Below are 23581 nucleotides of genomic sequence, written 5' to 3' on the forward strand. Positions count from 1 at the left end.
ACATAGAAAAAAGCCCATCTTTACAACAAAAAAATTGTTTTATTAGTTAGGTGTGGTGTTGTGTGCCTATAGTCCTATCTACTCTGGAGGTTGAGAAAGGAGCACTGCTTAAGCCCAAGTTCCAGGCTACAGTAAGCTATAATTGTGCTACTACACTGCAGCCTGGGCAAGAGATTGAGACCCTGTCTCTTATAAAACAAATTCAACTTCCACTAGCAATGAATTAGTTTTTGCTGTCTCCATTTGAACTCTTTGCTTGCTAATTTAATCAGCAAAATATTTTTTTTTAATTTCTTTATTTGTAAGGTAAACATTTTTCTATATGTATGTTAATTAGCATTTCTTTTTTGGTAAATTATTAATGTTATTTGACTTTTTTTCCCATGAAGTAACTGTTTCTACATAAATAGGATAGCTTTATTTAACCTTAAAGTTATTCCCTAAGGCATGAAGTATGAGATTCTGGGTCCCTTCAAGGTACAGCCTTCTGGCTGACTGGCACACTGCTCAGAGAGCCAATGTAGCTAAAAGCATGGACTTGGCAGTTATCTGCTGCATACTAACTGTGTGTCCTTGGGTAAGTTACTTAAATCTTAGTGCTTCAGCTTCCTCACCTTTACATGGCAATGGTGATAATCATGATTAATAATCAATGGTTGCTTGGATTGAATGAGTCAGTACACATAGCACCCGGCACACAGTAAGCTTAAGCACTTAATAAATGGGAGCTGTTAGCCATCCTGTAGATGTGAGCTCCAGAGGAGCAGGGATTGCTGTTTGTTGCTGCTACGCCACTGCCCAGATGAGAACAGACTCTCAGTGGATGTTCTTTAAATGACTAGGCCGAGAAACATTATTGAAGGCAGTAATGTGTCTGCTAAAGTGCCTGCAGTCTGCACCTTTCATTTTCCTAGGCAGTTGGAGGTAAAGATGCGGGTGGGTCAGACTGACAATGGCAGAAAGTGATAAAATTCACCTGAACTTCCTTAACACAGTGAAACAAGAGCTGCTCTGGAGTCTGCAAAGAATGGCCAGAAACTGCCATCTGGGTCAGGACATTCCGATGGCCCAAGTTGTTTCTCTTTCCTCCCACCTGATTTCAGAGATCAGTCCTGCCCAGATGTTCTCACTAGGTTTGTCTTTGAAAGGAAACAAATGGAGGACTCTGAACCAAATTGCATTCAGAATTTAACCTGAAGAGAATTTATTAGAACCTTTTAGGTCAACTCTCCATTTATCTTTGCCTGAGAAACTCTGCAACAGTTTTGATCAGGCTTACTGAAGTATAACTTATCACCCTTTTCATGTATACAGTTCACATACATGCACAATAATGTCACCACACTGCAATCGAGGCATAAACCATTTCCATCACTTCAGAAAGTTCCCTCATACTCCTTCTGTAGTCGATCCCATCCTCCATCCCCAACCTCTTGTACCCGCTGATCGGATTTCTGTCCTTAGTTTTGCTCTCTCCCAAATGTTATACACATGAAATCATATAGCATGGCTGCCTTTTGTGCCCAGCTTCTCGGACTCCGCCTAATGCTACGGAGATTCTTCCACGTTGTTGCACATATCAGTAGCTCACTCCTTTTTATTTCTGAGTGTACAGTGCTTTGAGCAATTAAAAAATTATCTCCTGTACCAGCAAAAGTATATGTCTGAAGCTTCCTATTTTTATAGAAGCTCTACGAGTGTCAGAATGCCCACTAGATACAAAGGCCAGGCAGTGGCTCACACCTGTAATCCCAGCACTTTCGGAGGTTAAGGTGGATGGATCACTTGTGGCTAGGAGTTCGAGACCAGCCTGGGCAACATGGTGAAACCCTGCCTCTACTAAAAATACAAAAAAATTATCTGGGCGTGGTGGCATGGGCCTGCAATCTCAGCTACTCGGGAAGCTGAGGCATGATAATCATTTGAACACAGGAGGTGGAGGTTGCAGTGAGCCGAGATTGTGCCACGGCACTGCAGTTTGGGTGACAGAGTGAGACTCTGTCTCAAAAAAAAAAAAAAGATACACACAAAGAACCTGCATAACTTAGAAAATAACAGAAAGATATCATGGATTTGTAACTTGCTGAGTGCATATTGCAGTGTTCCTGAATTATACAGATATCTTTTCTCATTGTATTAAGAAATAAAAATGTAAAAGCAATTTGGTCCCATTAGGAAATGTCATAAAACAAAACTTTTAAAAGTGCTTCAGGTTCAACATTCGCAAATCAATAAACGTAATCCAGCATATAAACAGAACCAAAGACAAGAACCACATGATTATCTCAATAGATGCAGAAAAGGCTTTTGACAAAATTCAACAGCCCTTTATGCTAAAAACGCTCAATAAATTTGGTATTGATGGAACGTACCTCAAAATAATAAGAGCTATTTATGACAAACCCACAGCTAATATCATACTGAATGGGCAAAAACTGGAAAAATTCCCTTTGAAAACTGGCACAAGACAGGGATGCCCTCTCTCACCACTCCTATTCAACATAGTGTTGGAAGTTCTGGCTAGGGCAATCAGGCAAGAGAAAGAAATCAAGGGTATCCAGTTAGGAAAAGAAGAAGTCAAATTGTCCCTGTTTGCAGATGACATGATTGTATATTTAGAAAACCCCATTGTCTCAGCCCAAAATCTGCTTAAGCTGATAAGCAACTTCAGCAAAGTCTCAGGATACAAAATTAATGTGCAAAAATCACAAGCATTCTTATACACCAGTAACAGACAAGCAGAGAGCCAAATCAGGAATCAACTTCCATTCACAATTGCTTCAAAGAGAATCAAATACCTAGGAATCCAGCTTACAAGGGATGTAAAGGACCTCTTCAAGGAGAACTACAAACCACTGCTCAGTGAAATCAAAGAGGACACAAACAAATGGAAGAACATACCATGCTCATGGATAGGAAGAATCAATATCGTGAAAATGGCCATACTGCCCAAGGTGATTTATAGATTCAATGCCATCCCCATCAAGCTACCAATGACTTTCTTCACAGAATTGGAAAAAACGGCTTTAAAGTTCATATGGAACCAAAAAAGAGCCCGCATTGCCAAGACAATCCTAAGTCAAAAGGACAAAGCTGGAGGCGTCACGCTACCTGACTTCAAACTATACTACAAGGCTACAGTAACCAAAACAGCATGGTACTGGTACCACAACAGAGATATAGACCAATGGAACAGAACAGAGTCCTCAGAAATAATACCACACATCTACAGCCATCTGATCTTTGACAAACTGACAAAAACAAGAAATGGGGAAAGGATTCCCTATTTAATAAATGGTGCTGGGAAAATTGGCTAGCCATAAGTAGAAAGCTGAAACTGGATCCTTTCCTTACCCCTTATACGAAAATTAATTCAAGATGGATTAGAGACTTAAATGTTAGACCTAATACCATAAAAACCCTAGAAGAAAATCTAGGTAGTACCATTCAGGACATAGGCATGGGCAAGGACTTCATGTCTAAAACACCAAAAGCAACGGCAGCAAAAGCAAAAATTGACACATGGGATCTAATTAAACTAAAGAGCTTTTGCACAGCCAAAGAAACTACCATCAGAGTGACAGGCAACCTACAGAATGGGAAAAAATTTTTGCAACCTACTCATCTGACAAAGGGCTAATATCCAGAATCTACCAAGAACTCAAACAAATATACAAGAAAAAGCAAACAACCCCATCAAAAAGTGGGGAAAGGATATGAACAGACATTTCTCAAAAGAAGACATCCATACAGCCAACAGACACATGAAAAAATGCTCATCATCACTGGCCATCAGAGAAATGCAAATCAAAACCACAATGAGATACCATCTCACACCAGTTAGAATGGCAATCATTAAGAAGTCAGGAAACAACAGGTGTTGGAGAGGATGTGGAGAAATAGGAACACTTTTACACTGTTGGTGGATTGTAAACTAGTTCAACCATTATGGAAAACAGTATGGCGATTCCTCAAGGATCTAGAACTAGATGTACCATATGACCCAGCCATCCCACTACTGGGTATATACCCAAAGGATTATAAATTACTCTACTACAAAGACACATGCACACGTTTGTTTATTGCGGCACTATTCACAATAGCAAAGACTTGGAATCACCCAAATGTCCATCTGTGACAGACTGGATTAAGAAAATGTGGCACATATACACCATGGAATACTATGCAGCCATCAAAAAGGATGAGTTTGCGTCCTTTGTAGGGACATGGATGCAGCTGGAAACCATCATTCTTAGCAAACTATCACAAGAAGAGAAAACCAAACACCGCATGTTCTCACTCATAGGTGGGAACTGAACAATGAGATCACTTGGACTCGGGAAGGGGAACATCACACACTGGGGCCTATCATGGGGAGGGGGGAGGAGGGAGGGATTGCATTGGGGAGTTATACATGATATAAACGTCATGCACATGTACCCTAGAACTTAAAGTATAATAAAAAAAAAAAAAAAAAAAAAAAAAAAAGTGCTTCATAAAAATAAAATGAAGCAATCAAACTAGATAAAAATTGTTGGCCGGGCGCGGTGGCTCAAGCCTGTAATCCCAGCACTTTGGGAGGCCGAGACGGGCGGATCACGAGGTCAGGAGATCGAGACCATCCTGGCTAACACGGTGAAACCCCGTCTCTACTAAAAAAATACAAAAAATTAGCCGGGCGAGGTGGCGGGCGCCTGTAGTCCCAGCTACTCGGGAGGCTGAGGCAGGAGAATGGCGTAAACCTGGGAGGCGGAGCTTGCAGTGAGCTGAGATCCGGCCACTGTACTCCAGCCTAGGCGACAGAGCGAGACTCCGTCTCAAAAAAAAAAAAAAAAAAAAAAAAAAAATTGTTACTTTTTTTTTTTAACATAAGGGGGCTCTACATGAACAAAGGATAGATTGGTTTATTTACTCATCTCCTTTGAGATTGTTAAAGGACAAGCATCAATTTCACATTACAAATGATATTCAGTTGAGTAAATCAAAATGTTTTACACAAACCATCTCATCAATCTGCACATCTGTGCTGTATGAGGAAAAATATTATGTATCGATATTTTTAGCTTTTCTTTAAAAGACAGAGTCTCACTATGTTGCCCAGGCTGAATATTTATAGCTTTAAAATTGAGTGATTGTCAGAAGTTAAATGTCTTACTCTATATTTTTCTCTCCTTGGAACATCTTGAAGGCAGAGACTCATTTTCCTCATCTACCTGGCACAGAGAAGATGCTCATGAAGCATCTCCTAAGGCTGAAAGAGGTCGCAGAATAGCATGGGGGTGAAGAGGCCATGCCCCAGAGCAGAGTCACCAGATCACAGCCCATTGGTCACATCTTGCCCACAGCCTATTTTTGCAAGCAAGATTTTACTGATGACAGCCATGCCCATTCATTAAAGTAATGCCTACACTGCTTTTCCTCTGCAACAGCAGAACTGAGTATTTGTATCAGAGACCACTTGGCCCAAAAGCCTAAAACATTTACCATCTGGCCCTTTACAGAAGAAGTTTGCCAATCCCTATCTCTAAGGCAGATCACTGTACCTCGACCAACAAATTAAACAACATTTTGGCTGATTATTTCTAAATTGTAAACTCTTGCTAGAGTTTAAACTCCTTGACAGGTGGGATATTGAATGCTTCATCTTTGCTGTCCCCCACTGTGAAAAGCACAGTACAAAACCTTGGACAAGGCAGGCTTCAATAATTACATGCTACAATGGAAAGTGAAGTTGTACCAGGTGGACTCCAAGTGAATGATTTATCTGTATTAGCCTTGGCTCTTAACTACTTACTTGTTTCAAAGGATATTATGAAAAAGAAAGAACTGTGAAGGTTAAATCCAAATGATTCAATTTAAAAATTCAAGCCCATCCAGGCATGGTGGCTCATGCTTATAATCCCAACACTTTGGAAGGCCAAGGTGGGAGGATCGCCTGAGACCAAGAGTTCAAGACCAGCCCGGGCAACATAGCCAGACCCCCCATTTCTTAAATAAATTAAAACAAACAAACAAACAACAACAACAACATAAAAAAAAAAAAACAAGAATTAGCAGGGGCATGGTGGTGCACATCTATAGTCCTAGCTACTTGGGAGGGTGAGGCAAGAGAATCCCTTGAGCCCAGGAGTTTGAGGTTACAGGGAGCTATGACTGTACTCCTGCACTCCAGCCTGGGCAACAAAGTGAGACCCTGTTTCTAGAACTAATAATTATAATAATTTAAAAAAATAAAAATTTGAGCCTAATAATAAAAATCTACCCATCTCTGATCCAAAACTGTGCTATTCACTGAAGTGGTACTTGTAGTCTCACCTGCCCTGGTTAGGCTGTGGTTAACATTAGCTAAAAGAATGCACAAGCAAAATGGTGCCAAAGCACAATTCACTTTGGGAGGCCAAGGCAGGTGGATCACTTGAGGTAAGGAGTTCGTGACCAGCCTAGCCAACATGGTGAAACCCCATCTCTACTAAAAATACAAAAATTAGCTGGGCATGGTGGCACGCACCTGTAATCCCAGCTAATCGGGAGGCTGAGACAGGAGAATCACTTGAAACCAGGAGGCAGAGGTTGCAGTGAGCCGAGATCATGCCACGGCACTCCAGCCTGCTCAACAGAGCAAGAATCCATCTCATTAAAAAAAAAAAAAAAAAGCCCTTTGGCAAGGTGCAGTGGCTCACGCCTGTAATCCCAGGACTTTGGGAGGCTGAGGCAGGTGGATCACCCGAGGTCAGGAGTTCGAGACCAACCTGGCCAACATGGTGAAACTCCATCTCCACTAAAAACACAAAAATCAGCAGGGTGTGGGGTAGTGGTGTCGGGTACCTTTAATCCTAGCTACTCGGGAGGCTGAGGCAGCAGAATCTCTTGAGCTCAGGAGGCGGAGGCTACAATGAGCTGAAATTGTGCCACTGCACTCCAGCCTGGGTGACACAGTGAGACTCCATCTCAGGGAAAAAAAAAATTAAGAGTTTAAAAATGAAGATATTTAATTTGCTAGTAATGTGAATAGTCTGGTGGGCATGTAATCATTCTCAAGCCCCCAATTACATCAATCTGGGTTGCTTTTCTTTTTTCCTTAACCTCAAACACCAGAATGAAACAGTTCTTTCTTTCCACAAGCCCTCCTAATTTTACACATTGCCTAAACATGTAAATTTATACAAAAGCAAAATGTTATTTTAGTTCTTTCTGATAGAATCAATTTCATTAAGTGATCTTCCTATAAAAACAAACATCTCACGCTGAGTTACCCCTATAAATCCATAGACTGAGAACTAGTTATTACCATTACCAAGAATAATGAACACTTTTCAGTTAATTATTTTCTTTAAAGACAGTAATGAGTTTTTTTTTTTTTTTAAACTACAAATCTTATTTAGGATGAGGAATATTTCTGTAGTTTTCTTACTACATCCAGAATGCCCAGATAAACCCTTTATGTGGTATGCTTTATCATCTTCTGCATCTTCCTCCTGCACTGGTGAACAGGTTCAAGATAAAAGGCACTGAGGAAATACGCACAAGGTATTCCAGCCTATTAACGAAGTGCAGGAGGTTCAAATGGCAGGGGTCCAGGGAACAAGGAGCACTGAGCAGGAAGCTGGACCAGAGGCAAATGTGAACCGACTCAGAGTTTATCATGTAACAGGTGTACACATGCACATCAAATCATTTATTTGTTTAACACCTGGGAAAGGTAGGCATGATTGTCCTCACTTTACTGATTAAGAAACTGGGACTCCCAAGGTTTAAGCAGCTTGCCCAAAGACCCATAGCTGATGGGGCAAAAGCCCAAGTCAAACCTGCATTCAGTGCATCATCTCTTTATTTAGTGCCCTTTGATCCATCATGCAGCATCTGTCTTCTGCAGACAGGAGGCGAGGGTCTGTTCATATTAATATAAACTTTATAAATAGCCTGATTTTAAAACCAGGTAGTGGCCAGGCACGGTGGCTCACATCTGTAATCCCAGCATTTTGGGAGGCTGAGGCAGGCAGACTGTTTGAGCTCAGGAGTTTGAGACCAGCCTGGGCAACATGGCGAGACCCTGTCTCTACAAAAATATACAAAAATTAGCCAGACGTGATGGCACATGCCTGTAATTCAAGCTACTCAGGGGGCTGAGGCAGGAGAATTGCTTGAACTCAAGAAGTGGAGGTTGCGGTGAGTGGAGATCGCGCCATTGCACTCCAGCCTGGGCGACAGAGTGAGACTTTGTCTCAAAAAAAAAAAAAGAAAAAAAAAAATCAAAATACGGGAGTGACTTAGCTAGGATTTTTCTGGTATAATTGCTTACACTAGACAAATATGCATTAAGTTTTAGAAAAAAATTCCAATGAAAGTCATTTTTGGCCCGCACAGTGGCTCACGGCTGTAATCCCAGCACTTTGGGAGGCCGAGGTGGGCAAATCACCTGCGGTCAGGAATTCAAGACCAGCCTGACCAACAGGGAGAAACCCCATCTCTACTAAAAATACAAAATTAGCCGGGTGTGGTGGCGCATGCCTGTACCAGTTATTCAGGAGGCTGAGGCAGGAGAATCGTTTGAACCCGGGAGGCGGAGCTTTCGGTGAGCCTAGATCATGCCCTTGCACTCCAGCCTGGACAACAAGAATGAAACTCTGTTTCAAAAACTAATAATATAATAAAGTCATTTTTAATATTTTAATATTTTTACACCCAAGGAGATGAGACTGTAGGTACTATGTAGGACCATGCCCAGCAGATTACAGGGGGTCAGAAGAGACTATTGTTTTTTGTTTTGTTTTGTTTTGAGGAGTTTTGCTCAGTTGCCCAGGCTGGAGTGCAGTGGCGTGATCTCAGCTCACTGCAAGCTCTGCCTCCTGGGTTCACGCCATTCTCCCACCTCAGCCTCCCAAGTAGCTGGAACTACGGGCGCCCACCACCACACCCGGCTAATTTTGTTTTGTATTTTTAGCAGAGACAGGGTTTCACCGTGTTAGCCAGGATGGTCTCGATCTCCCGACCTCGCGATCCGCCTGCCTCGGCCTCCCAAAGTGCTGGGATTACAGGCGTGAGCCACCGCGCCCAGCCGTGACTGACGACCACAGCATTTGGACAGCGCAATTATGCACAGAAAGGTTGTATAATAGCTGTACTACAGAGACTCACTCCATAAATGTATAAATTTTTATTTATCAATCGATAAAAGAGACCCGTTCCCAAGAAATGGTAAAAATGTACTAGAGATATAGTAGTCAGTGCTAGAATGTTTTCCCCTGTGAATACTTTTCCTTCAAGTAACTTTTTCTTCCTTTTTATAACTTTATAACAGGACTTGAGGAGTGATTCCTCCCCAGAGGAGTGAGACATCGTCACAACACTATAAAGTAATAACTGTCATCACGTAACATACAACATGCAACCACTCTGGCATGGGACAACCGGGAAATGCTCCACAGGGAAAATGATTTGAAGTTGGAGATGAAGAAAGAGTCCAATTCTTGCCACATGGGAAAGTGCAAAAGGAGAAAAGAGAATTTAAAGGCTCAGGGGAGAAAGCGTGCAGGCTTGTATTTCTCTGGAGTTCACAGGACAGTGCTGAAAATGCTGTGCTCTAAGATCTGTGCTGAAATAGTTCTCTACCTTTCATCAACAGGCAAATTCAGAATTCAGCCAGGATCCTTAAAGAGCTGATTGATGTCTGCGTCAGCTCTATGACATCACCCTGACAGATATGGCTGTTTGCTGTCACCTTCTGACACACAGTCTCCTCTCTGTGTTGACATATCGTCGCCAACACGACAGCCAGCCATAAAGGTAAGGCATTATTTTGCCCTAAAACAAATATCAGGCTGGCAGTCTTCTGCTGAGATTTAGCACCGTCTACAAAATACTCATAAAACGATTGCCAATTGAGGTGCAATAATTACAACTCCTCAGAAATATGCTATTTCGAGATTAAGGAGAGAGCACAAACAAGGTCTACCTTGACGGAAGAAAGCAAGAACTTGCTTGATGATATTTGTTCTTTCCTTTAGAGGAATTATATATATATATATATACATTAATTTATTTACAGCATTTTCTGTAAGGGTCAAGAGATTTTCAATCAAAAGCACTATTTCAGCAAAACTGAACATAAACCAGCCTTTCATTTCCAGAAAGCTACCCCTGCATGATCTGAACATTGAAAAGAACATATGTAAGTCAGAACCATGGGCACAACACAGAGATACAGAACATTTGGTATTTCTACTTGATCTGTGGAAAAGGGATTCTTCCCACTGGTGTCAGTAACCAAATCTGGAGGCCTCAGTATGAGTAGTTGTTTTAGGATTGCAAGAATGCATCCATGCATATGTATTTATTTATAATTTGCCTCATTCTTTATGGATTTGACATAGCTTTCAGCAGGTACATATGTAACCAAATAACAGTAAAACATTGGTAAAAATTTAAAAATCCAGACAGGGAAAATATAAATGAGAGTAGAAATTCAAGACGACTAACATGAAAGACACACACATGCATGCCATCACTGAAGTTTGACTCTGGGTCCCCAGGTACTCACAACGAAAAGAGAGGCCCAATTAGTCCCATCCTTCTCATCAGCAAAAAGGAAGAGGCATACAGTGCCTTAGGAAGACAAAATTACCCTGGCCCTGAATTTTAAAAGGAAGTTCTCAAACAGAGCAGCATTCTTCAAACAACACCGAAATGGGACTCCCCTGAAAACCTCTGTAATAAATGCAATAACTGACTCCATACGGTTTTCTTTCATAGTATCATCCTTGACTTAAAAAAAACAGCATAGTGTAAAACATAAAACACGAACTCCATGAAGGTGATTCTTTAGGCAACCCACTAAGATGATTTTGCTCAGCAATGTTATTTGCTAGCTGACTGATAAGAAATTCAAAAAACAGTGGATGGATGACATTTCCTCCAGTCAATCTTCCAGAGTGTAGACACTTATCCATTCATTCACTCATTTGTTCCTTCATTTCTTGATCTTCTCCTAGATATTAGGAATCAAATTAGGTGCTATGGATCCAAAAGCATATGAAGACACAATCCCAATTGTTAACAACCTCATCATTTAGTAAACTTTGATTTTCTTTTTAGTTTTAAATTTTTTGCAGAGATGGGATTTTGCTATGTTGCTTAGGTTGGTCTAGAACTCCTGGCCTCAAGTGATCCTCTCACCTCGGCCTCTCAAAGTGCTGGGATTATAGGTCCTTTGATTTTCAAAGATACTTTTTTCCATCAGGAATCTTATCGCCATACATGTTTACTGCAACTCTTCGTGGCAACTTGAAAAGGATGATATAATATTTACCATACTTTAATAAAAGCATTTATTACATAATATCATTCTTTGTCTTTTAAATTTTTTTCTCCACAAGGTTTATCATATTTACTAGTTTATTTGACAAATATTTATTAAGTGCCCATTATTTCCAGGCACTGTTCTTGACACTGAGTTATAGCCATGAAAAACAGCAACAAAAAATCCCTGCCCTTATACAGAACATACCTTCTAGTGGTAGTATGTACCAGGCAGAGTTCTAAAATAATTACATATAGTAATTCATGTAACCCTCATAATAACCCAAAGGATAAGGTGCTATTACTGTTTCGATTTTACAGATCAGAAAGCTGAGGCAAAGTAAGCTTAAATACCAAAGTAATACGACTATTAAATGTAGAACAGATATTTAAACTCAGGCAGTTTGGTCCTAGAGTCCATGTACTTAAGCACTGCAGTGACTGTCCCTAATAGCTCAGGAAATACCTGGTTGAATGAATGAAGAGAGGAGGAAGAGAGGCTAGAGAAGAAGACAGGAAAAATGTTGTAAAGATTAATCAAATCCTTACATTTTGCTGAAAACTCGAATGGTCACAAAGTAATTTCAAACGAAATGTTACTGAAGCTTCATTACCACTCTCTGCAGCATGTATTCTGATTCTCATTATTCAGAGAAGAAAACTGAGCCCAGAGCCTGTCCTGGTCACACGGTGGTAAAGTCAGATCTCCTATGCTCTTTCTAACACACCTGAGAAGCAGCAACAGCCAACTCTGCTGGAGGTGCCCAGCAAAGGCTCTCAGAGGAAGGGCCACTGAACTGCACCTTGAAGACAATGACTGGGATTTTAAAGTCACAACATTCGGCCGGGTGCGGTAGCTCATGCCTGTAATCCCAGCACTTTGGGAGGCCAAGGCAAGTGGATCACTTGAAGTCAGGAGTTCAAGACCAACCTGGCCAACAAGGCAAAAACCCCATCTCTACTAAAAATACAAAAATTAGCTGGGCATGGTAGGCCACACGTAATCCCAGCTACTGGGAAGCTGAGGCATGAGAATCGCTTGAACCCAGGAGGTGAAGGTTGCAGTAAGCCAGGATCACACCACTGCACTCCAGCCTGGGCGACAGAGCAAAACTCTGTCTCAAAAAAAAAAAAAAAAGTCACGACATTCCAGAAGACTAAGCAAATCAAGAAAACCAAAGTGTAGCAAGTAGTATTAACTCAATAAATATTTGAAATACATTTCTTCCCATAGGTTCACAAATCAGAATGCTGATACCGAACGCAAATTTGAATGAAAAGACATTCTCAGGTCCTTAGATATCAATGGATAGGTCCATCTAGTTATCACAATTAGTATCCCTTTAAAATTTTAGTTATTTGCAAATATGCTATTCCTACACAAACTGTATTCCATACAGTTTATTACTAATTCGTATGCAGCACTGTTGTCCTCAAAAAGCATGCACACAAATGTTTCAACCGAAAACGTCTGCTCATTCTTGCATTTCCTTGAGTGAGGGCCCAGGAGCTAGACAGTGTAGGTTTGAAATCTGGCTTGGGCCTCAGTTTGTTCATCTGTAAAATGGGAGCAACAATAATCCTGATAGGATAGTTAACGGGGATTCAATCGATGTAGAAGGGTTAAAACAGTACCTGGCAAATAGTTGCATTTAGTAAATGTCCGCCAATGCAATGTGTTGTATTATTTTTTCCAAATACTCAATCTCCTTCCTGGTTCCTCATGTATCCCCAGCATATCACCTGATATACCCACGGGTTCCATGTCATTTTCAGGATCCTATGAGAGGATTATTTATGTCAACCCATTGACAACAGGGTTGGCCATGTCACTTGCCTTGGCCAACAGCATGTGAGAAAACATGAAATACGGCAATATCAAAGCAGAAATTTTAGGAGCCACTGCGTGTGTCCACTGACTCTCTCTTTTCCCTTAGACAAGAGCATAGTATGTACCAAATAGAGGCCCCTCCTTCAGCTTGGATCCTGGAATGAAAAGACCTAGGGAACAGTAGCAGATCCAATGCCAATCTGCCACAGACATACAATATGGGCAAGAAACAAACCTCTGTTCTTGCAAGCCACTAAGATTTGGGGGCTATTTATTGCCACAAAATAACTGACTAAAAGGGCTGCTGTTATTATGCTGATGATGATTGAACTGAACTGCAATTTTAACACAAAACATTTAGTTTTGAAAAACTTTTAAAAAATCAATAGATAAAAAAAATCCCAAGTTTTCACAACAGATTTCTTATGACAGATGTCATCAGAACTGGTCTAAAATACCTCTTAGGTATTTGGTCAAATACCTCATAGAAAAGTGAGTAACTGGATTCCTATTCTTTATTGCTGCTTCTTTTTTCCTCCATCTAGCAACTGTGTCCCCTAACAAAACCTTCTAAAAGACAATGATGAGCATCTCTGCTGACTCATTTTCCCACTCTACATATTTATCCTCCTTGGGAGCCATGATTTACAAGATGAAAAATGGAAGTCAGGAGACTCGCTTTCAAAGGTCTCTTGTGACCTAAATATCCTTGTAAAAACAAGCTATTTTTTATTTTAAAGATAAGGGAATTCATAATGCAGATTTATTCATAGTTTATTAATAGATTCTCAGATTCTGTTTTCCTGTCTCACCCCTTTGTAGTTTCAGAGAAAATTAGCTTATATAAATCATTTGATTCTCTTACACCAACAATGGTATTTATTTATTTATTTATTTACGGCAGGATTTCACTCCTGTTGCCCAGGCTGGAGTACAATGGGATGATCTTGGCTCACTGCAGCCTCTGCCTCCTGGGCTTAAGCTATTCTCCTGCGTTAGCCTCCCAAGTAGCTGGGACTATAGGTGCATATCACTGAGCCCCGCTAATTTTTGTATTTTTGGTAGACACGGGGTTTTGCCATGTTACCCAGGCTACTCTCAAACTCCTGGGGCTCAGGTGATCCACCCGCCTCAGCCTCCCAAAGTGCTGAGATTACAGGAATGAGCCACCATGCCCGGCCAACAATCATACTTTAATTTTCTTCTCCATACCTCAAAAAGGCTGCAGATCCTCCTTTAGGCAATTGCACCATGTTCATTCCTGGTGGTATTAAGCACTGAACCACTGTGACTCTCTTCTAATAGTCTGTTTGCACTCTGGCACAAGTTAGTCCAAGCTGCTATTCTAATAGAAAGAAAAATAAGCAAGTAAATAACCAAGTGCCTAGTTAAGTACTAGGAAGAAAAGAAACAGGATTTTTATAGTGAATAATGAGGTATGGGCTGAGATAAACGTAACTTGCATAATCGGGGAAGACCCATCTGAGTAGGGGGCAATTCAGATGAATGTAGCTATGTAAAGGGCAAAAGGACACCTGTTCAGGTGAAGCCCTGAGGGAGAAAAGGGCTCAGAATGTCTAAGGAACCAAAAGAAGTGATGTTTCCCTTGCTGTCTACCTTTCAGCAAGAGAAAGAGGAACATGAGATGTGGCTGAAGAAATACAAGTCAGATCATGGGGTACTTTACATTTCATTTTGAGAGGAATTACAAGGCATTGCAGAGAATTTTAAGCAAGGACATGACATGCTCTGATTTTCATGGCTAAAAGATGCGTGGACATGGACTAGATGAAGCAAGAGTGGTGAAAGCTATGAAGAGGCTAGTGGGAGCACCAGGAGGAAGGAGGACTCAGCCAAGAGGATTTGGAGAGAAGCGTGAAGACATACACTGCATCTTGGAGGTAAAATATAGAAAATTTGCTGACAGAGTGAAGCTGGGGGTGGTGGAGAAGACCGCAAAGAATAAGGGCTGACATGAAGGTTTCTGGCCTGAAGGATGAGGGTGATGATGAAGTTTACTGAGATGGAGATGACTAGAGAAGGAATCTTGTTAATAAATGAAGTCAGAAATTGCATTTTTTTTTCCCCCAAGATCAAGTCTCACTCTGACACCCAGGCTGGAGTGCAGTGGCGTGATCTTAGCTCACTGCAGCCTTCGCCTCCCAGGCTCAGGTGATTCTCCTGCCTCAGCCTCCTGAAAAGCTGGGATTACAGGCATGCACCACCATGCCCAGCTAATTTTGTACTTTTAGCAGAGATGGGGATTTCATCATACTGCCCAGGCTGGTCTCGAACTCCTGACCTCAGGTGATCCACATGCCTCGGCCTCCCAAAGTGCTGGGATTACAAGCATGAGCGATTGCGCCTGGCCAGGAATTGTATTTTGAACAAATAAAATTTAAGATTCCTATAAGATATCCAACTGGAAGTAATCAGGTGGGCAACAGAAAAGACAGGGAAGGAATTCAGATGAGAGATCTGAGCAAGCAATAAATCTTCCCTCCTACAGGTGAAGAGGGCATTCCCATGGGAAGATGACTTAGCACAGGATGTCAGTGCCAGAAAGTAAAGATATTATACATGAAAAAGGGTGACATATCAAAAAGACAGAGCCAGCTTGAAGTGCCTCTCACTGTCCAAAAATACTTCATTTTATTTTATCTTTTTAGAGACAGGGTCTCACTCTTGTCGCCCAGGCTGGAGTTGCAGTAGTGCAGTCACAGCTCACTACACCCTTGAACTCCTGGGTGCAAGAGAGCCTCTCTTTGGACAGATACTGCATTAACTTTTTTTTTTTTCTTTTTTAGAAAGAAAGAGAGATTCTCCCACCTCAGCCCCTGCAGTAGCTGGAACTACAGGTGTGTACCACCATGCCTAGCTAATGTTTTTTTTTTTTTTTTTTTCTTTTTTTGTAGAGACAAGGCCTTGGTATGTTATCTAGGCTTGTCTCAAACTCCTGGTCTCAAGTCATCCTCATGACTCGGCCTCTCAAAATGCTAGGATTTCAGGAGTGAGCCACCACACCTGGCAAAAAATATTTATTACAAAAAGAAAAAACTATTTGCGGCTGGGTGCGGTGGCTCACGCCTGTAATCCCAGCACTTTGGGAGGCCGACACGGGTGGATCATGAGGTCAGGAGATCGAGACCATCCTGGCTAACATAGTGAAACCCCATCTCTACTAAAGAAAAATACAAAAAATTAGCCGATGGTGGCAGGCGCCTGTAGTCTCAGGTACTCAGGAGGCTGAGGCAGGAGAATGGCGTGAATCCGGGAGGTGGAGCTGGCAGTGAGCCGAGACCATGCCACTGTACTCCAGCCTAGGTGACAGAGCGAGACTCCATCTCAAAAAAAAAAAAAAAGAAAAAACTATTTGCTCAGTGCCAAAGCTCAGCAGTCACCCCCTTAATCAAGTGTTCAAAGTTAACATCGTCAATGACGGCATGACTCAAAATCATCAGCCACCTGATAGGGTGCAATGAGAACACAGATCCTCTTCTGTAAGATTCCTGGGAAAATAACTAATCATGAGAGAAAACAACAGCCAATCGTAAACTGAGAGATATGCAACAAAATAAGTGGCGCATAATCTGCAAAAGTGTGAAGGTCATCACAGTCAAAGAAGGGCTGAGGAATGGTTCCAGATTAGAGACCACAGAGACATGGCAACTAAACACAACATGCAACCTGAACTGAATCTTTTTGTTATAAAGGTCATGATTCAGACAAGTAGCAAAACTTGTATGAGGTTTGTAGATTAAACGGTAGCAAAGTAATAATGTTAATTCCTTGTTTTTTGTTGGCTAGATTATGAATATCTAGGAGAATATCCTCACTCATAGAAAACACAAACTATTCTAAGATATTAAAGTATCTAGTTGGCAACTTGCTCTTAAATGGCTCAGGAAAAAACATTATTTGTATTGTATTTGCAGCTTTTCTGTAAATCTGAGACTGTTTAAAAAAAGGCAATGAGTGATAATAATATGCCTATGCATCAGACTGGTAAACATTAGAGGCCTGACCAATACCAGCTATTTGTGAGGATATGAAGTAATGAAAACCCTCATACTGGCCAGGTGAGGTGGCTCACGCATGCAATCCAAGCACTTTGGGAGGCGGAGGTGGGTGGATTGCCTGAGGTCAGGAGTTCAAGACCAGCAGCCTGGCCATCATGGCAAAACCCCGTCTCTATAAAAATTACAAAAATTAGCTGGGCTTGGTGGCGTGTGCCTGTTGTCCCAGCTACTCGGGAGGCTGAGGCAGGAGAACTGCTGGAACCCGGGAGGCGGAGGTTGCAGTGAGCTGAGATCATGTCATTGCAGTCCAGCCTGGGCGACAGAGTGACACTGCGTCTCTAAAAATATATATACTGGCCGGGCGCGGTGGCTCAAGCCTGTAATCCCAGCACTTTGGGAGGCCGAGACGGGTGGATCACAAGGTCAGGAGATCGAGACCATCCTGGCTAATACGGTGAAACCCCGTCTCTACTAAAGAATACAAAAAACTAGCCGGGCGACGAGGCGGGCGCCTGTAGTCCCAGCTACTTGGGAGGCGGAGGCAGGAGAATGGCGTGAACCCGGGAGGCGGAGCTTGCAGTGAGCTGAGATCCGGCCACTGCACTCCAGCCTGGGCGAGAGAGCCAGACTCCGTCTCAAAAAAAATAAAAAATAAAAAATAAAAAAAATAAAAATATATATACATATAAAAAAAAGAAAACCTTCATACAGAGCTGTTGAGAGTGAATACTGGAAGAACCATTTTAGACAACTGTTTGGCACTATCTAACAAAATTGAAGACACACCTCCCCCATGACTCAACAACTGCACTCCTGGAGAATCTCTTGAATATGAGCACCAGGATGTTCATAGCAGCCCTGTTTGTAAGAATCAAAAACTGAAAATAACTTAAATATCTATCAATAGCAGACTAGGTCAATTGTTCATGTAGTGGACTACCATACAGTAATGCAAATGAATTAATTACAGCAACATTCACCAACAAGGATGGATGTCAAATGCAATGTTGAATGAAAGAAGCAAGATACAACCATTTAATAAAGTTCAAAACTATATTGTTTAGCTGGTAATACTTTAAGGTAATTATTATCACAAAAGTCAAGACAGTAGGTGGTGGGAAGGGAAGAAATTACGATGGGGGAGATGCACAGCGGGTAGGTGTGGTTTCTGGATGCTGGCAATGTTTCATTTCTTGCCACCTAGTGGCTCCGTGAGGGCTCATTTTACCACTATTTGCTGGAGAGTAAATATATGATCTGTGTGCTTTCTGGATGTAATATTTCATAACTGTAAAGCTACTAAAAATGATTGTTTCTATTTCCTGGATGCTTATTGTGTGCTTATCAGCTACTACACTAAGCGCATGTACATGTTTTATCCTATTTAAAGTTCTCAAATCTATGAGGCAGTACTATTACTATTTTCTCCCTTTTACATATGTACAAAGTGAAGCTTTATGACATCTAACATCATGGCACTAACAAATGGGGACATGAATCTATTTTAGGCTGACTTCAGAGCTTCCAAATGTAACCACTAAGTGGTTTTCAATTATTACTTTGATTGATCTCTATGTTTCAATGCGTGCTTTAGAATTTGGGTTTCTTGAAGGTTTTCTCTGTAAGTTCTCATAGCATTTAACATAGTGCTTTGTAAGTGAGGCTTGATGAATATTGTTGACTACCTGAACAATTTGTCATTTCTATAACAGAACCATAGATTCTTGGGTAATATTTTTCAGTCCTCCAATCAACATGGAGAGACTGAGTTTTCAATTATAAGGCAGAAGTCTTTAAAAAGTCATCAAAACTAGGAAAACACTCATGCTGAAACCAAAGTTAAGAGATTTACATGACTTTGACATCAAGAATGCACACAAGTACATTACAGCAATCTCCAGGAGACCAATGGACTTGAGATAGCAACCCATGCACAGCTCATCTGAAAGAATTATGTGTAGCCATAAACATTCAAACCAGCTCTGAAAATCAGGCTTTTGCACTTGACAAAGTTCTATTGAGACTATTTCACTGTACTATACTTTGAACAAAAATCACTGCTTTTAATTTATTGGCTTTGAAATTATACAGTGTGCTTCTCCCCCCAAACCTCTACATTTTGTTTGGCTCAAACATTATTTCATTTATTTCCCATTTTTCAGGAGTTTTATGTGCAGATCTACAGATAAGCACATGTAGGAAATTTAAAAGGAACTGAATAAAGAAACGCCACAAAAGAAATCTTCTTTTCTTTCAATTTCTATTACTACTCTCAAACAAGAATTTGAAGAGTTTGAGAATTTTATCTTTCTTCGTGAAGGGCTAGATCTCTGTACTGATTTGTAGTATAATACAGCAATAGACTTCATCTCCTATTTAACTCTCATCAGTTTTATGACGGCATAGAAACAGAGTTGAGATCAATTGGCAGCAGTGGCCTAGCAAGAGGATGGGGGAGGGGAGAGTGGCAGTAGTGGTGCTAGAGAAAAGAGGAAAAAGACAGGGATCTCACTGTTTCATTCTTGCCATAGACAGAAAATATATGTTTACATACATTTATTAAATTCTAAGGATAGGCTGGGCATGGTGGCTCAAGCCTGTAATCCCAGCACTTTGGAAGGCCAAGGCAGGCAGATCACCTGAGGTCAGGAGTTCGAGACCAGCCCGGCCAACATGGTGAAACCCCATCTCTACTAAAAATACAAAAATTAGCTGGGCGTGGTGGTGCAAGCCTGTAATCCCAGCTACTCAGGAGGTTGAGGCAGGAGAATTGCTTGAACCTGGGAGGCAGCGGTTGCAGTGAGCTGAGATCACACCATCGCACTCCAGCCTGGGCAACAAGAGCGAAACTCCTCACCCAGCCCCACAAAAAAAATCTAAGGATAAACATCACTACATTTGAAATAGGAAATTTAACTTAAGAATCTGATCAATCCGGCCGGGCACGGTGGCTCAAGCCTGTAATCCCAGCACTTTGGGAGGCCGAGACGGGCGGATCACGAGGTCAGGAGATCGAGACCATCCTGGCTAACACTGTGAAACCCCGTCTCTACTAAAAACTACAAAAAACTAGCCGGGCGAGGTGGCGGGCGCCTGTCGTCCCAGCTACTCGGGAGGCTAAGGCAGGAGAATGGCGTGAACCCGGGAGGCGGAGCTTGCAGTGAGCTGAGATCCGGCCACTGCACTCCAGCCTGGGCGACAGAGCGAGACTCCGTCTCAAAAAAAAAAAAAAAAAAAAAAAAAAAGAATCTGATCAATCAGCAGAAGGTAGGAAAGAAAATAAACTGAACAATAAAAAAACAATATGAAATCCTTACAAATGAAAAACATAAATGACGCAAGGAACAATAACAAATATAAAAAGTTGTGCAACATCATTAGCCATTGGGGAAATACATACCAAAAGCACAATGAGCTCCAGGCGCAGTGGCTCATGCCTGTAATCTCAGCACATTGGGAGGTCAAGGCAGGGGACTGCTTAAGGCCAGGAGTTCAAGAACAGCCTGGTCAACATAGTGAGACCCCGTCTCCACAAAAATTAAAAATAAAATTAGCCAGGCATGGTGGTACACACCTGTAGTCCCAGCTCCTCAGGAAGCTGAGGTGGGAGGATCCCTTGAGCCCTACAAGTTTGAGGCTGCAGTGAGTAATGATCAAACCACTGCACTCCAGCCTGTGCAACACAGGGAGACCCTGTCTCTGAAAAAATTAAAAATTAAAAAAAAAAAAAAAGTACAATGAGATACCACTTCATATCCACTAGGATAGTACACTAGCTAAGGCTGCCAGTGTACTAGGATAGTACACTTGCTAAGGCTGCCATAACAACCTTAGTGCTGGATGCTAAGCTTAGACAGACTGGATATCTTAAACAACAGGAATTTATTTTCTCACAGTTTTGGAGATGGAAGTTCATGATCAAGGTGTTGGCAGGTTTGGTTTTTCCTGAGGCCTCTCTCCTTGGCTTGCAGACAGCCACCTTCTTGCTGCTTCTTCACATGGCCTTTTCCCTGTGCCTGTGCATCCCTGTGTCTCTGACTTTTCTTATTATAAGGACACAAGTCATATTGGGTTAGGGCCCAACCCTACTACCTCATTTAACTCTAATTACTTCCATTATGGCCCCATCTCAAAATAATAGTCACGTTAGCAATTAGGGCTTTACCAAATGAATTTTGGGGAACACAAGCACATAACAGATGGCTATAACGAAAACAACAGGCAAGAACAAGAGTTGGTGAGAATGTGAAAAAATAATAACCCTCATACATTGCTGGTGGGACTGTAAAATGGTGCAACAAACTTTGGAAAACAGTCTGCCAATTTCTCAAAAGGTTAAACACAGAGCTACCACATGACTCAGCAATTCTACTCCTACACATACACTCCAAAGAAATGAAAACATATGTCCACCAAAAAACTTGCACACAAATGTTCATGCTACAACACTGACAAACCTTGAAAACATTATGCTAAGTGAAAGATGCCAGACACCAAAGGTCACATATTATATGATCCCATTTATATAAAATGTCCAGAATAGGCAAATCCATACAGACAGAATGTAGGTCAGTGGTTGCCTAGGGCTAGGTGTGGAAGGAGGCTGGAAAAAAAATGCAAGTGACTGCTAATAGGTACAGGGTTTCTTTCCAGATGATGACAATGTTCTAAAACTGATTGTGATGATATAACCGAGTATCCCTGTCTCAAATTTTAAAACTCTTTTTGTTCCTTTCTTGCTTTCAGCCTTGAAACATACTTTGAAACTCTTTGTTTCTCTTTTTCCCATCAGGCCCTTCCATGAACAGTGCTCACTTATCTAATTCTGTGCTTGCTTAGAAATTCCAGGGGCCAATTTTGAAACAAACCAGGCAGAGAGGGCCAGCTGCAGAATCCTCTTACTCAAGGGGAGTTGGGAACAGTTAGCCCACCGCTACTGGCCAAAGTCAGGATGATGCAAATCAGACCTCCGGTTGGGCAATTACTTAAGATAACCATTGGAACGAGACGTGCCCACCTTGCCACCACTCCCACGTATTTCCCACACCTTTTCTTTCTTAAACCCCTACGTTCAGCCCAGAAGAAGGAGATGGTTCCTTTGAGTCTCAAGCCCAGCTATTCTCCCATCTGCTAGCATTTGACCAATAAAAGCTGCTTTTCTTTTACTACACCTTGCTTTTCATGCTTTGACTTCTGAGCAGTGAGCGGCACAACTGAGCCAGTTACAATGATAGTTGCAAAAGCCTGAATACATTAAAAATCATTGAATTACACACTTTAAATAAGGCAAATGTGTAGTGTATAAATTCTATCTCAATAATGCTGTTATAAAAGAACAAATATATCATTGTCAAATATATGTAAATGAATTAAATTCCTATACTAAAAGAGCAGCGCCGTCAGTGTGAGATTTTTAAAAATCTTACATATTAATTAAAGAGATACATGGCAAAGAAAACTTGAAAAGAAAATACTGAGCACAAATATATATCAGACAAACGCAAAAAGGAAAAGTTAAAAAAGACTGTCAATATTACTAATAAATAAAATAGCTGATCATGTTTATAACAAAAGAATAAGCTGAATGCATTGATATCTAATCAACTGTAAATGAAAATGTTAAGCAAACTCTAATGAATTGCTGGATATTAAAAGATACTCTTTTGAATAATTATTGGATCAAAATAGAAATCAAAACTGAAATAACAGCTTGTTCAGAAATTAACAACAAATGGTCCATAATAATAAAATCTATAGGATGAAGCCAATGGTATATGCAGAGGAATATTAATAGCTTTAAAACATTCCTTAAAACAACCTTGAAAGCTGCTGATGATAAACTATGTATTTAACTTTTGGAAACTAGAAAAAGAACAACAAAATAAACCAAAAAAAAAGTAAGAAAAAATAGACCAGGTGCAGTGGCTCACACCTATAATCCTAGCACTTTGGGAGGCCAAGGCAGGCAGATCACTTGAGCTCAGGAGTTCAAGACTAGCCTGGGCAACATGGTAAAATTCCATCTCAAACACAAAAAATACAAAAAAACATTAGGCACACACTTCTAGTCCCAGCTACTTTATGGGGCTGAGTGAGGCAGGAGGATCGCCTGAACCTGGGAGATGGAGGTAGGTTGCAGTGAGCCGAGATCACACCACCGCACTCCAGCCTGGGTGACAAAGTGAGACCCTGTTTCAAAGAAAAAAATGAAAAGAAAAAATAATATATGAAAATAAAAGCAGAAATTAATTAGAAAAGAAAGAGAGAATTAATAAATAAAACTAAGAGCTGATTGTTTGAAACCCTCAAACTGTGTTCCACTGAATACTCATTTCAGGAGAAATTAATAGATGGTCTATGGGGAGAAAAAGGTTTTGAAAACTACACACTAAACCTTTTATTTAAAGACCAATAATGCATATTAGCTTATTAAAGA

The 23581-nt window shown here is 41.0% G+C and overlaps 1 protein-coding gene across 3 annotated transcripts in view; it reads right to left on the bottom strand.

Moving 5' to 3' along the window:
- Window positions 1-23581, bottom strand: part of CRACD (capping protein inhibiting regulator of actin dynamics) — a 295533-nt gene that overhangs the window by 172497 nt on the left and 99455 nt on the right. The window contains exon 1 of one of the 3 annotated variants that reach the window (XM_033214596.1): window positions 14339-14430. The exons of the other annotated variants lie outside the window; for them this stretch is intronic. The gene's annotated coding sequence lies outside the window, so the exon portion shown is untranslated. Of the gene's footprint in view, window positions 1-14338; window positions 14431-23581 lie in introns of those variants that run through there. 3 annotated transcript variants of the gene reach the window in all.

The sequence above is a fragment of the Trachypithecus francoisi genome, unplaced genomic scaffold (assembly GCF_009764315.1).
Source record: "Trachypithecus francoisi isolate TF-2019V2 unplaced genomic scaffold, Tfra_2.0 Lachesis_group1, whole genome shotgun sequence".
Classification (NCBI taxonomy): domain Eukaryota; kingdom Metazoa; phylum Chordata; class Mammalia; order Primates; family Cercopithecidae; genus Trachypithecus; species Trachypithecus francoisi.